At 43.3% G+C, this 13,268-nt stretch overlaps 1 pseudogene; it reads left to right on the top strand.

Annotated features, from left to right (window-relative positions):
• Nucleotides 1-488: 488 nt before the first annotated feature.
• On the top strand, nucleotides 489-13,000 carry LOC117367478 (annotated as a pseudogene).
• The last annotated feature ends 268 nt before the right edge of the window (nucleotides 13,001-13,268 follow it).

The raw sequence follows: 13,268 nt of genomic DNA, 5'->3' as shown, positions 1-13,268 counted from the left end.
GGACACCCCTGCCTTAGGAGAAGATTTCTTAGATCTAGGTGACCTGCACTGCACCTGAACTCTGGGAAGGGGATCCCACCGGGTAGGGTGAACAGGTTACCCATTCCAGAAGGGACATTTTTCTTTTTTTTTGCCCAGTCCTGGATTTCTGCCAACCTCATCCTGGTGCATTATGGAACCTACAGTACTGATTTCAATGGATAGAATCCTGGACTACAAATCCCACACTGCTTTGAGATGTAATTTTAAAACCAGGACTGGCCAAAAAGTCTCCCTTCTGGAATGGGTAACGTTGCCTCACAGTTGACACTCAGACACTGAATCCCTCTCCTGTCCCATTCTAGTTGAATCAAATTAATACTAATTATATAACTTGACATTTTTTTTTCCTCTTCCAGCAGGTGCTCAACCAGTAGAGTTTGCTGGCTCTGAATAATGAATATGCAAATACAGCAAGCCACCCTTTTGTGACACGTGGTTCTATCCCATGAAGATTTTCATTGGAACATTAGATGTGTCCAGCTGGGTCAGACCAATGATCCATGATCCTGAACATTGCAAAAAGGGAGCCGGCAGGACCAAGCGTTAATAGACTGGAGTGTGCGTTGTGAAGTGTAAGGAATAGTTAAACAGGGAAGATAATTAGGTTAACCATTTGAAAGGGAGTAGAAAGTAAATTGATGTGTTTTTATTTTAACAAAGAATTCCAAACACAAGATAATTATATAATGATTAAATGGGAGTGGCAAATAAGTTACTTTTGGAAACTAAGCTTGTGAGGTAAGAAATTGGGAACCTGATTCACTAAACTTTGCCTTCTTGGAGACCCAGGGAGGGACACGAAAATTTTGGTGACTCAGTTCCTGGATCTCCAGGAAGAAGACGTTTAGTGGATCAGGTTCCAACTCGACTGATGTAAAAGTTTCACCGACTGTTAACTTTTCAGCCTGTATATCCACAAATCCTTCACCTGGCTTTGTTCCAAGAAAAGCAGAAATTAAGGATCGTTAAACCAAGCCCATTGCACGGCCTGCTTTGGTAACCAAAAGCCTCTGGGAAATACTGATTGACAATTATACAAGGAGATGAAGATGGACGGTCTGGCACAGGTTCAGTACATGAAAAGTGAAATCTCTTAAGTGTTAGTGCTTCTCAGGCATGTTTGCTGACTAGATTTGAAGTTGATTCAAATTAATCCTTTACAATCCCCCCAAAAAACCCAGGCTGTGCTAACCTTATTCTTTTCTGGCTGTAAGGTACACTCTATCATTTTACGCCTGTCTGCCTTTGATTCAAAGGGACAAAGCAGTCAACTCAGGAGGCTGTCGGAGGAGAGGTTAGAAGAATGGGAGTGAGGTTTGGATTTCCATGAACAGAGTGAGAGAGGTGGTACTTTTTGCTTCCGTCAGTCAGATCAGCAGACTGTTGGAGGAGGGATGAACACAGCTCATGCTTCCCCAGCCCGGTTAACTCTGCAGGAGCTACTGGCAACAGTCTGCTGAGGTTAACCTTCAGCCCTGGCATGGAGATAAGCTTAGCCTAGTGGTTTGCCTATGTCAGTTCTATCATGGCATATTACAGTGACGATCAAACACTAACAATGAAAGTCACTTTCCAATTTCACACAAAAGAGTTTACTATGTCTGAGAGATTTCTGTAGGAAAAATATGATATGCCTGTGACATGCAGGCTGTAGCTACCATGACTGTGGTCTCTAGCAGCAGGTCAGTTTATTTATTTATTTTAGTATTTATATACCACTTATAGCCCAAGTGGTTTTACATTCAAGTACTCAAGCATTTTTCCATGTCTGTCCCAGCATGCTCACAATCTATCTAATGTACCTGGAGCAATGGGGGGATTAAGTGATTTGCCCAGGGTCACAAGGAGCAGTGGGGATTTGAATCCATAACCTCAGGGTGCTGAGGCTGTAGCTTTAACCATGCACCACTCTAGCAATCAAATGAGGTAAAAGCGAGCCAAGTCTAGGACAATGAAGCCATTGTGACATCACTGATGAGATTGGCTCTTTTTGGTGGAAACATAAGGAAGTTCTTCTTCACCCAGAGAGTGGTAGAAAATTGGAACGCGCTTTCGGAGTCTGTTATAGGGGAAAACACCTTCCAGGGATTGAAGACAAAGTTGGACAAGTTCCTGCTAAACTGGAACGTACGCAGGTGAGGCTGGACTCATTTAGAGCACTGGTCTTTAACCTGGGGGCTGCCGCGTGAGCAGACTGCTGGGCACAATGGACCACTAGTCCAGCATGCTCACAATCTATCTAATGTATCTGGAGCAATGGGGGGATTAAGTGATTTGCCCGGGGTCACAAGGTGCAGCGTGGGATTTGAATGCATAACCTCAGGGTGCTCTAGCCCAGTGGTTCCCAACCCTGTCCTGGAGGAACACCAGGCCAATTGGGTTTTCAGGCTAGCCCTAATGAATATGCATGAAGCAAATTTGCATGCCTATCACTTCCATCATATGCAAATCTCTCTCATGCATATTCATTAGGGCTAGCCTGAAAACCCGATTGGCCTGGTGTTCCTCCAGGACAGGGTTGGGAATCACTGCTCTAGCCAATGCACCACCCACTCCCAGTTGTTCACATTGTGGGGTCTTTGGCCCTGAGGCAGGATGACGGCTTCGCAGGTTTTCTCTCAGTCCAGAACAGTGAACTGGGTGAGTCCATGAAGAAGGCTCAGACACACAGCTCTGGCGGGGAGAATCCACTTTTTTTTTTTTTAATTTATCCCTTAATCTTTTAATTAGTTATTCATTGGACTGTATTAAGCATCTTTTTATGAAGAGATTCACTCAAAGTGGTTAAAGATTTCTTTTTCCCATCCTAATCCATTTTATTCCATGGAAATATAAAATGATCCAAAGGCAGATAACACCAGGACACGCTGGAATGACACAGACAAGCCAGAGGTCGTCAGAGCCAAAGCGGTGAGAGGTGGACGCTGGCAAAAGACGCCATGTCCAGAAACTGAGATTCTTGATTTTAGACACAGGCTTAGCTTCTAATCTCTGTCACCTAAATGGCAAAATCCAGCAGTGTAAAAAGGTATCACCTTATTTCCTTTGGGTTTTTTGTCTTATTTCTTTATACTACCTTGGAAAGTGGACTAACAGGGCTACCACAGCATTTCAAAACCAGAAAGTAAATACAATTGCCGATAAAACAGTAACCCCCAAAACCTCCCCCTCCCCCAATCAGGCAACTCAATTGAAACCCCAAATTAAAAAAAACAAGTTTACGTATGTGTACTAGTGACCTGGATTGGCCACTGTGAGGACGGGCTACTGGCTAGTTGGACCATTGCTCTGACCCAGTAAGACTATTCTTATGTTCTTATATCATGCGCCATACGGCTTCAAGTTAGGGTTGCCAGATTTCTTCTTTGAAAAAACAGAGGACACTTGGCCCCATCCCATTCTGCCCCTCAGGCCCACCCTGTTCTACTCTGGCTCCGCCCCATTCCTCCCCCTGCCCCGCACTCCTATATGAACCTCCCTGAGCTCGAAGGCTGCATTTGGAAGCCTTCACACATGCGTGGATGTCAACACAATGACATCATATGCATGCACGCGTCACTGTGATGACATCATATGCAAGCTCGCATGCTTATGAGGTCATCACAGTAACAGCCACACATGTGCAAAGGCTTCCAGACGCGGCCTCCAAGCTCAGGATTTCCAAAACCCAGACATGTAAAGTTTCTCTTATTGTTTGTTAGGATAGAAATAAAATTTTATGTTATATATTGATTTCTTGTAATAACACAACAGACAAAATGATCACAAGAATCAGTGTCAGGAAATTATCGTAATGGATATTTTCTAAATACAGTACATATGTTTTCAATTGTTTTTTCAAAACTGCAAATAGGAAGATAAGATTTGGCATGATTTTACCAGGCTGTTAAAGTTTTTAGCTCACTTGTTCCCCTTTTACAAAACCGTAGTACAGTTTTTAGCGCCGGCCAGGGCGGTAACAGCACCGATGCTCATAGAATTCCTGTGAGCATCAGAACTGTTATTGCTGCGGCTGGCGCTAAAAACCATGCTACAGTTTTGTAAAGATATAATAATAATAACTTTATTCTTTTATATCGCCATAACCAAAAGTTCTAGGCGGTTTACACGAAAAAGAGCTGGCCAATCAGTGAAATACAATAATACAGTAAAAAATACAAATATTTATAAAATAGAATTTCAATAATAAAACTCTCATTAAGTAATAAACTTATCGAACAAAGCGGTCTAATTTCTGAAAACTGCAATACATTTACCTAACCAAGATTGTTGCCTACCAGTTTGAAATGCTAGGGTCCTATCTAAGAAGGTCTTATATCTACACCCATTCATTTTGGGATAAGCAAATAAGTAGAAGTTTCTAGTTGCTCTTGATGGTCTATGCAACACAAAATGAGGAAAAAGGTAAGCTGGAGACAATCCCGATATCAGCTTAAAGCAGATACAGGAAAATCTGAATAATACTCTTGCCTCCAAAGACAGCCAATGAAGTAAACGATAATATGGACTAATATGGTCATTCTTTTTTAAACCAAAAATCAATTGAACAGCTGTATCCTGAATTATCCTTCATTTCCTTAAAATTTTTTTGGGGGCGCTCCTAAATAGATGATGTTACAATAGTCTAAAATAGATAAAACTAATGCCTGCACCAATAGTCTGAATGATAAACGATCAAAATATTTTTTTATACTTCTTAATTTCCACAATGTAAAAAAGCATTTTTGTACCACTAAGTTCGTGTGTTCTGCTAGTGTTAAATGTCAGTCTAGTGTGACTCCCAGAATTTTGATAGATTTAAGGAGGAGGAAAAAAAATCAAGGAAGAGATCCCTGCATGACTAAGGTGACCATACATCCCGTTTTGAATGTGAATGTCCCCTTTTTAGATCCCCTGACCCATTGTCCCCACGCACAGCTTTGAGATGCTGAAATGTCCCGTTTTCAGGGACAGCATCCCAAAGCTGTCTGTGGAGACAACGGAACAGGCGATCGCTTCCCCTCCCTCCAGCGCTGAAGCCTGCCCCCCCTGGACCGGCCCACGCTGCTGCTGCCTACCGCCGCTTCAAACCCCCCCCCCCCGATCTGCTGCCGCTGCTGACTGCCGCAACTAAAGCAAAGTAAGGTTCAGGCGCTGGCCCCCAAACCTTCTTCCCGATGCCAATTTTGACGTCGGAGAGGAAGTTCCGGGACATCGCCAGGACCTTTCTTTGTTTTACTTGCGGCGGTCGGTAGTCAGCAGTCAGCGGATTGGGGGGGTGCTTGAAGCAGACCGGAGGGGTGCTTGAAGCAGACAGGGAGGTGTTTGAAGCAGTGGTAGGCAGCAGCAGTGGGGGCCAGTCCGGGGGGAGCAGGCTTTGGTGCTGGAGGAAGGGAGGCAGGCAGGCAGGCTGGCTTTAGCGCAGCAGGGAGGGAAGTAAGCTGGCTAGCTTCGGGGGAGGGGGTGGAACAAAGGCTGGAAGGCAGTGAGGGGGGACATAGGAAGGAGCACTGTGGGCACTAAGGACATAGGAGGGGGCACTAAGGACATGGGAAGGAGGCACTGGGGTCACTAAGGACAGGAAGGGGCACTAAGGACATGGGAAGGAAGTACTGGGGACACTAAGGACATGGGAAGGAGGTACTGGGGGCACTAAGTATATAGGAAGGGGCACTAAGGACATAGGAAGGAGGCATTGGGGACACTAAGGACATAGGAAAGGGCCCTGGAGGCACTAAAAACATAGGAAGGGGCACTAAGGACATACGAAGGAGGCACTATGGGCTCTAAGGACATAGGAAGGGGCACTAAGGACATGGGAAGGAGGCACTGGGGGCACTAAGGACATAGGAAGGGGCACTAAGGACATAGGAAGGAGGCACCGGGGGCACTAAGGACATAGGAAGGAAGGAGGGAAGTAATAGAAAGGGACAATTATTGTGCCTGAGTGCAGAAAGAAATGAAAGAAAGGATGCACAGTCAGAAGGAAACGCAACCAGAGACTCATGAAATCACCAGACAGCAAAGGTAGGAAAAATGATTTTATTTTCAATTTTGTGTTCAAAATGTGTCAGTTTTGAGAATTTATATCTGATGTCTATATTTTGCACTATATTTGTCTATTTTTCTATAGTTACTAAGGTGACATTGCATATTTTAAAGTCATCTGCCTTGACATCTTTGAAACCCCCAAATATAAATGATAATTATCATTTTCTCTGCGTATAGTGTGCTTTGTAGATTTTAAAAATGAGATAAAAAGGCTGCTTTGCTGACCTCATTGGAATGACTACAAGACGGCATTGTATTTTCCAAAACAGACAATATTTTTATTATTAGTAAAATGGTAACACAAGTTTATAGCAGCGGAGTCATAACAGCAAGAAATATATATATTGTCAGTTCAGAATATGCAATGGAGAGTAACACTTACACTGATATGCCGAGCAGGGGGCTAGCACACCCTCCAGGCATAAGCAGGTAAATCTCTCTGGCCCTACTTGTGATGCATGGTCTTTTATACAGATAAATTCTTGCTTTGTTTCAAAAGGCTCATCCCCGAACTCTGGTCATATGACTCCCTAATGATACAAAGAATGTATACCTAACTATTCCCCCCCCCAGTCCACGCCTCTCACTTCCCCCTCCACGAGAGGGGCCCTAGCAGTCCAGAAACAGAGGGCACTTCGGGAACTTCTTTTGTCCATATCTTGAATCCTTATCACCTTGCTGAGGCTGATTTATTCGTTATACAACACTGTATGTCTTCAGGATGGTGTCCTTGTAAGCAGTCTTATGCCGCAAATGGAAACAAAGATGCAAGGGTGACATTCCAGCATCCTGGCCATGCCTGGATCCCATGTCTTGCTTTAGAGACAGGCACCAGGCCCCCACATCCCTGCTCCCCCTTCATCCTTCAGGGGTTGTTACTTGTTATGGGTGTTTTATGTGGCTTCTCAGGGTGCCTTGCATATGTCACACGGCACTGATAACAGCTCAGTACAAATGAACAATGGCCACCGAACCTTGGAGAAGTATCCTTCTTAGGAAGACAAGAACTAGGCCAGCAAGAGTATCATTTTCATAGATTAGCGAAGTACATGCTGTTCCATCTGGTTAGCTTGTAAAGAAAGGCTGCTTAGACTGTGAGAAAATATGTATTAAAATGGCTGTAGTGTCCAACATACACAAGGTATTTCTCCACCAGGTAATTCAGGTTATCCAACTCAGTCCCCTCTTGGCGGGCTGAAGTGACGAGGGCCGAAGTAACGAGGGCCGCCACTCAAAGGGTGGCCGGGAGAGGAAGTAACAAAGGCGTGGAGGAGGGGCAGCCCACCCAGCTAGCTAAACTAAGATACAGTATATGCCAGAACCAGAGGATGGAGGCACAAAAGGCTAATAGGGGAACCATAAAAACAATTCCACAGCAGGATAAAAACAGTAGTCATTGCTAAGTAAAGAACAGCATTGAGAGTCATTAAAAATATGAGAACCAGACCATAGGAAGATATGAAAGCAAGAAAGGCATACAGGACATATGTGTTTTCTGTTCAGGTGGTAGTATAAGAGGCAAGCTAACAAAATATAAATAAAGCATTACAAGAAACGAAGGACATGGTAATAAAAATAAAAACAAAAATGGACACACTTGACAGGTCCATAACCTAGCCTAGGCATCACAGCATAAAAATTATGTCACTTAAAAGGAATATACAGAAGAAAACAAGTAGTCCTTCATAAAAATAATATCCAGAGCCAAAACTGCAAAAAGATAAAGTCCAGCAAACCGGCAAAACGGGCAGAAACAGGGAGAGAAAGTGTCCAAGAAAATAAAAGTTCAGGATGCAGCAGTTCAAGGCACGCAGTCACTTTAAACCAGTACGGTGCACATTCGGAATGAAAGGGGTCTGCACATACACCATCTTGAAAGAAGTCCAGATATCATCATCCAGCAGCCGAAATCCAATGAAGAGAGTCAAAGAAAAGAAAGAGAGATAACAGGTTGCCCGTACTGAGGGCGTCAACAAGGGACAAAAATAATGCATTTACTGATCATATACAGTAAGAAAGATACATGATTCAAGTACACAATATGTAGAAGAGGACATGTTACATGGTGTAAACTTAGGAGAGGGCACAGAAAAATACCATTAAGTCTATAGAACCTTTCTCTAAATAAGAGAACCCCTAACGGAGCAGCGCTCAGGCCATGAAAGAGAGAGAAAAAAAAAATTAAATAAAATAAAAATGTATTGACAAAAATGTAAAAAGGGAGAGAAAAATCTCCAAAAATGGTCAAAGAAAAATATCCAAAAATGGCCAATGGATAGTCGGTTTCCCCGGGGTACCCCACAAACCAAACAGATAGACAATACAAAGATTACAGGGCACAAACATAGAAAACACAAAGGTACAGGCGTGGAACTTTTCATCCATCAGGCAAAGATTCAGAGCTGAACTTAGATCTGCAGAGAAATGCACAGTTATACAAAAACAAACGTCCATCATAGCACGAATCATAAATGTGTGCACACAGTGGCAAAGTAAAGTGCGATATAACACATGGCATGATAATCACATAATCATAAAAGGCATCGAAAGGGGTACTGGAACTTCTGAAAGAGAAAACGTAAGAATGTGATCATACTGACTCGGTGCCCTGCCGATTTCATTCATAAGGCAGACAGGGACGCAATTGCTAGGGTGAGTTTCAATCTGGAAAAAGAAGCAAAACTTACTAGGTAAAGTAAGATACAATGGCAATGTCTATTCAAAAGGAAAAAAAAAAAAAACATGTTAAATGTTAAGTGCAAGGTCAGTTCAAGGTTACTGAAAGCATAACAGTGTCCTCCTTCTCTGGGTTAGAAAAAGGCTCATTGTAACAGGTCCTGAACAGCTCCGTATTTAGGACTGCGAAAACAAAGAAGAGACATTTTAACGGGACACCACCCCTGAGGACACTGAGCCATGTTCCCTGCAGGCAGAACCGGAACCCTTGTCTGACACCTGGGTCCCGCTACACTCTGAGGAGTGAGCGATCAGTGAGCTCTTCAATTACCTAGCCAGTGTCATCAATCTCAAGGCAACAGTTAGAAAGATTAAACTTACCACATACCCCACCCTCCGCAGCAAGGAGGTAATCGAGGGCAAGGGGGTCTGATAGATAGCAGTGCGCATCTTAGTGCTTTGCTGAGCGAGGAGGTTTAAAGCCAAAGAAGTTTCAATGGTTATGATTTCAACAACAGCCGGAAGGCGAATAATTCTGTTAAGCATGTAAATAGGAGTGCGGTAGCCCCATGACCCATCCTCCGCCCAGGTGGCAGGGCTATAATAATGGATAATACGCTCAGGAGGCCTTTCAGGATCACTCCAATCACCAATAGGAAGAAAGCGGCGAGCACGGGGAGCAAAAACAGGGACACCCAACTGCTTACCCACAGTAAGGGGAATAAGAAAGAAACTGGGTCGGATGGTACCCAGGCCACAGGCGCCAGTCCAAGAGACAGGGAGGACTCGACGGGCCATATGACCACAAATCCAATACAGATCATCAGGGGCAGACCAAAGAGAGGACCTAGGAGAGGTAAACAAGGTAGCATATTGGACAGAGGATAAAAGTAGAGAGAATGCCTCCGTAAAGGAAGAGGCATGAGCAGGCCAGGTAGTCCAAGAGGACAGGGTGGAGTTCCAAGAGTAGGAAGATTGACACAAAGAAATGCCCATGAAAGGGAAAGAGTCGTTAAGGCAGGGGCGCCAGATACATACATTGAAAACAATACCATTACGCAGTACCCAATCAGCAGGGGAAGTAGCAGAGAAATTAAAGGTTACTGCAGAAGAAAAGGGAAACAGGGACAATGCCTTAGCTTCCCAAGGCCATTGTTCACCCATATTGGTGCCCCCACACACAAAGCAATTAGAAACATTAAGAAAGGAGGCAATAGTTTCAGCAAAGTGGAGAAACAAGTTACGGGCTGGGTTAAAACTTGTGCTCTAGTTCTTAAAAAACAGTATGGAAAACCTTATGGGAGGAGGTACGAGCTCCAGTAGTGGTGACACGTACCTCAATGCGAGCAGCTGAGTCACCGCCAGACCCAGCAATGTAAAGGCCATCCACCTTACAAGGGGAAGGGGCTGGTGACTTGCGAAGGAACATACCGGGAAAGCCAGTAAACTTGGCTGGTTTCCAGGTGTCATGAACTACCTCAGCCCAGGAAAAGCAGGAAGTCATAGCAGCACGGGCAGGGCACATATATTTTCCATCAGAGGAATAGGCACGTTGCCAAGACAGGCTACCACAGCCACGTCTGTCATACCGGGCACTTTTAAGTCCAAAATCAGCTCTGGAATAGTCAAGAGCAGCAGTGAGAGAGCAGACATCAAAGACAATAGAAGCAGGGTGATCAAGAGAATGAAATATATATATTGTCAGTTCAGAATATGCAATGGAGAGTAACACTTACACTGATATGCCGAGCAGGGGGCTAGCACACCCTCCAGGCATAAGCAGATAAATCTCTCTGGCCCTACTTGTGATGCATGGTCTTTTATACAGATAAATTCTTGCTTTGTTTCAAAAGGCTCATCCCCGAACTCTGGTCATATGACTCCCTAATGATACAAAGAATGTATACCTAACTATTCCCCCCCCCCAGTCCACGCCTCTCACTTCCCCCTCCACGAGAGGGGCCCTAGCAGTCCAGAAACAGAGGGCACTTCGGGAACTTCTTTTGTCCATATCTTGAATCCTTATCACCTTGCTGAGGCTGATTTATTCGTTATACAACACTGTATGTCTTCAGGATGGTGTCCTTGTAAGCAGTCTTATGCCGCAAATGGAAACAAAGATGCAAGGGTGACATTCCAGCATCCTGGCCATGCCTGGATCCCATGTCTTGCTTTAGAGACAGGCACCAGGCCCCCACATCCCTGCTCCCCCTTCATCCTTCAGGGGTTGTTACTTGTTATGGGTGTTTTATGTGGCTTCTCAGGGTGCCTTGCATATGTCACACGGCACTGATAACAGCTCAGTACAAATGAACAATGGCCATCGAACCTTGGAGAAGTATCCTTCTTAGGAAGACAAGAACTAGGCCAGCAAGAGTATCATTTTCATAGATTAGCGAAGTACATGCTGTTCCATCTGGTTAGCTTGTAAAGAAAGGCTGCTTAGACTGTGAGAAAATATGTATTAAAATGGCTGTAGTGTCCAACATACACAAGGTATTTCTCCACCAGGTAATTCAGGTTATCCAACTCAAAAATTTTATGGTTACCATTATGAATTAATAAGATATGTGTACATGAAAAATGAATGGAAGAAATTGGGGGCGGGATTGGGGGCGGGGCTAGAGCGGTATTGGGGGCGGGACTGACAATTAATAGATGTCCCATTTTGATGAAAAAATAAATGGTCACGTTATACGTGACAGCAGTTTAAATGTAAAGGGAATTATAATAAATTCTATAAATATTATGGGCTCGAACTATCAGATAAGCTGAATATCAGACATGCTAGCTTAAGTTTAATACAGGCCTGAACAATACAAGCCAATGTAGCTTAATCAAGGATGATGTGGCCCTATAAAATTTCATGAGAAGTTTACAAGCTCAGAATGGATCAAATCGACGGCTGCATTTTAATAAATTAGATTGTCATTTTCTTATAGCTGAACCCTGCAAATATGGAACTCTTTTCCTGTAGAAGCGAGATGAACAACATTGAACATATTTTCATAAACTATTTAAAATCTTTTTATAAAGTATATTTTTGAGTTTATATTTTAGTAGTAGGATATAATGGCATGATATTGTTTTGGTTTATATATATATATATATATATATATATATATATATATATATATATATATGAATGCTTTCTTTGCAAACTTTTTTGAGCTTTTTGGTAAATAGTGGTATCGAAAAATTATATTTTCCTGTTACTCTTCCATTTTTCTTTCCTAGGCCAGTCTCAGATCTTGGTGAAGAGGAAAGAGGCAGCTTTCAGGATGTTCTGGAAGTATTACATCATTGGGTTCTTCCTCCTGAGTGTCTTCTCTCTGTCTGTAATATTTCAACTCAGTAATAAGTGGGTCGGTGAACGAAGTAAAGAGCTCCTAGATGCTTCTCTCATAGCAAGCATGGATAAAGCCACAGAGGACAAGCAATGCAAAACCAAGAAGAGGAAGGGCATTTGGACAGTGTACAGCAGTGGTCGCTTGGGCAACCAAATGGGACAATTTGCCATACTGTATGCCTTGGCACAACTTAACGTATATGAGGCCTACTTACAGCAGGAAACCTTTAACTGGTTGGCCCCAATCTTCAAAATCAGCCTACCAGTGCTACACAAAGATGTGGTTAGTAAGATACCCTGGAAATACCATTGGGTCCATGACAAGATGTCAGAGGAGTATGTACAATTTGAAGAGAAATATATAATGTTCAAGGGCTACCCTTCTTCATGGATCTTCTACCACCACATCTGAGAGGAGATCCTCCGGAAGTTCACTCCGGAAGACCAACAAGTATTTAGAGCAAGTGAAAGGGACAAGGAAGAATGCCACTTTCATTGGGGTTCATGTTCGAAGGGGGGACTTCGTCAATGTAATGCCCAATATGTGGAAAGGAGTATTGGCAGACAAGACCTACCTGGAGAAGTCAATGAGCTATTTCCGTAATAAGTATCAGGAACCCATCTTTGTGGTGACCAGTAATGGAATGGAGTGGTGTAAGGAGAACATTGATACTTCTAGAGGAGACGTCCACTTCTCCGGGTATGGGGTGGAGTGTTCACCTGGGAAGGACTTTGCCATCCTTGCTCATTGTAACCACAGTATCTTGACCGTTGGCACATTTGGTTACTGGGCAAGCTACATGGTAGGAGGGGAGACCATTTACCTCACCAACTTCACTCTACCAGAGTCTGAATTCTTGAATTCCATTACGATGCTGCTTTCCTACTAGAGTGGAAGGGAATCCCTGCTGACCTTTCACCTCTTCTTCAACAACTAAAGAAATCAAATTAACCCCTTTTTCTCCTCTCACTTGCCAAAATCTGAATAAATCTGGGATCTTTCTGGGATATATTTGGTAAATTCCTAGAAGCAAAGTTTGTGAAATTAAAATGATGCATGATTCAGAGTAAATGTCAGGTCCTTTGAATCCGAGGACCTCAGAAGTATGAGTAGACATTGAATTCTATCATGAGGATCCATTTTAAAAATTCTGCCTCTTGCTGTTGTAGT

Source organism: Geotrypetes seraphini, chromosome 10 (assembly GCF_902459505.1).
Source record: "Geotrypetes seraphini chromosome 10, aGeoSer1.1, whole genome shotgun sequence".
Taxonomy (NCBI): Eukaryota; Metazoa; Chordata; class Amphibia; order Gymnophiona; family Dermophiidae; genus Geotrypetes; species Geotrypetes seraphini.
This window is presented reverse-complemented; position numbering and strand designations above follow the sequence as displayed.